Source organism: Schistocerca nitens, chromosome 8, assembly GCF_023898315.1.
Source record: "Schistocerca nitens isolate TAMUIC-IGC-003100 chromosome 8, iqSchNite1.1, whole genome shotgun sequence".
NCBI classification, from domain to species: domain Eukaryota; kingdom Metazoa; phylum Arthropoda; class Insecta; order Orthoptera; family Acrididae; genus Schistocerca; species Schistocerca nitens.
Window position 1 is genome coordinate 98,002,713 of NC_064621.1, and position 2,861 is coordinate 98,005,573.

The window sequence follows — 2,861 nt, forward strand, 5'->3', positions numbered from 1 at the left end:
GTCGGAGGTGGTGCAGGGAGCGGCGAAAAATCAGTAGCTGTCGATGGGGCGACAGTGATAGGGGAGGAGGAGTTGGGGGTGGTTACAACCGAAAGTGGCGCAGGGGTGGGGTGGACAGGGAGAGAAGGAAGGACGGGAAGTGAGGTGGAGGATGAGCTCCATGTGATGGTGGTTGGAGCAGCGGAGGGAGAGGTGAAAATGATAGTGGTGGTAGGTTGGGACATGGTGGTGGCGCGCGAGAAGGGCGGCGCGGCGGTAGGTGGCGGCGGCGGCGGCGACCAGGCAGTTGCAGGCAGCGACCGAACGGCGGCGGCGGCGAGCACCGGCAGGCGGCGACCAGGCGGCGGCGGCGGCGACGGCGACGGCAGGCAGCGACCAAACGGCGGCGGCGGCGAGCACCGGCAGGCGGCGGCGGCGGCGGCAGCGGCGGCGGCGAGGAGGACCGGACGGCGAGCAGTAGTGACGGCGAGCAGACGACACGGCAAGGAAATGGCGGGGATCTTCCACGTCGAAGATGCACTCTGAGAGTAACCCAGGCAGTGAAAGTCTTCGATGAAGAAGTGAGGGAATCCAAGCCTCGAATGGACCGCTTACCACCTCTACTCCCCACCCTTTTCATAGGTGGGTCGTCCTTAATCTCACCGTGATTCTTGCCAGGCAGTAAATGATATGTGTACCAAATCTGGCTGAAAGCATTCCAGTGATTTAGGAGGAGATTTGGAACTTACATACATACATATACAGGGTGATCTAGTGATCGTGACCGGGCCAAATATCTCACGAAATTTGCGTCAAACGAAAAAACTACAAAGAACGAAACCTGTCTAGCTTGAAGGAGGAAACCAGATGGCGCTATGGTTCGCCCGCTAGATGGCGCTGCCGTAGGTTAAACGGATATCAACTGCGTTTTTTTTTAAATAGGAACCCCTATTTTTATTACATATTCGTGTAGTAGGTAAAGAAATATGAATGTTTTAGTTGGACCACTTTTTTGGCTTTATGATAGATGGCGATGTAACAGTCACAATCGGATAAGTACGTGGTATTACGTAACATTCCGCCAGTGCGGATGGTGTTTGCTTCGTGGTACATTAGCCGTGTTAAAATGGACCGTTTACCAATTTCGAAAAAGGTCGATATCGTATTGATGTATGGCTGTTGTGAACAAAATACTCAACGGGCGTGTGCTATGTATGCTGCTCGTTATCCTGGACATCAGGTCCATTTTAACACGGGTAATGTATCACGAAGCAAATACCGTCCTCCCTGGCAGAATGTTACGTAGTACCACCTGGCGGAATGTTACGTGGTACCACGTACTAATACGTTTGTGACTATTACAGCGCCATCTATCACAAAGCGAAAAAAGTGGTGCAACTAAAACATTCATATTTCTTTACGTACTACAAGAATATGTAATAAAAAATGGGGGTTCCTATTTAAAAATCGCAGTTGATATCCGTTTGACCTATGGCAGCGCCATCTAGCGGGCCAACCATAGCGCCATATGGTTTCCCCCTTCAAGCTAGACGAGTTTCGTTCTTTGTAGTTTTTTCGTTTGATGCTTATTTCGTGAGATATTTGGCCCGGTCACTATCAATGGACCACCCTGTATACATACATACAGACATACATACGTACATCTATTTTTGTAACTTGTCTGAATACATGAATTTAGCATATCATAAGCATGTCACAAAACATCGAAAAATCGTTGAGGAGAGTAGACAGCCGGCCGGTGTAGCCGTGCGGTTCTAGGCGCGTCAGTCTGGAACTGCGTGACTGCTACGGTCGCAGGTTCGAATCCTCCCTCGGGCATGGATGTGTGTGATGTCCTTAGGTTAGTTAGGTTTAAGTAGTTCTAAGTTCTAGGGGACTGATGACCGCAGATGTTGAGTCCCATAAGGCTCAGAGCCATTTGAACCATTTTTGAGAGTAGACAGGGCAATTTCTGGGTCATCACGTAACACCTCAACATAGTGTTAGTTATGCACATTCTTTGGTAATACAGTCAGATGCATCGTTTCCTTATCTGCTTCCCTACCCGAGATAGGTAACTTACGGTTGTGGTCGACTCGGATGTAAGCCGGTTAAAATCCTTGTGGTGGGAAATTTTCAATGCCAAGGGGAAGAGAGTTGATTGCGTGAAGTTCCCGATCACCAGTGTTTGTACCGATCTCCTTCATTAAATTCCAAACTCTCCGCAGAGCATGTGACACTGTGAATGGTCCGACGGATGGGGACGTGAAGCTCGGCGGCGCCCTTTGTGGTGTTGGAGAGGTGTAGACTGTGTTCACCATCGGTTTTCAGCCTCTTCCTTCCCTTCATCTGTAAGAGCACAAACACTGTACTGTACACGCACTCATCAGACTCATCCAGTCGACACAGGTAGACTACAAGCTTGACACTTCATAACAATTCAAAGGAAGACAACGGCAGGCCACCTCCACTAGAGCGGCGATGCAGGACTCGTGCATCTGCTGCGCTGTACTCATTTCCTGTATATGTGGCCGCACTGACTTTTGATTGTTCCCTGTGCACTTTTAATGGTGCATGCTCTTATGAGAAAATCCGTGCTCATTATGTTAACGTGAAACTATTTTAACCTCTGGGATACTATAAGCCAAAAATAATTATGAAGGTCAGGAATGGCTCTTCTTCCTGCCGCTGACTTTGGAACTTGGCGTATGCGGGTGCGCGTGCTGGCCGCACACGGACTTCGGCGGCTGTGCGCGTCGTTAAAGCAACAGGTATGAGCTCTGAGGCAGGCCGATCGACAGCGGAATGCACTAGCGTACATCTTCACAGGCGCGTGTTAACAGCACGCGATTTCTCGCAAGTGACGCTCACGGGTTTACAGT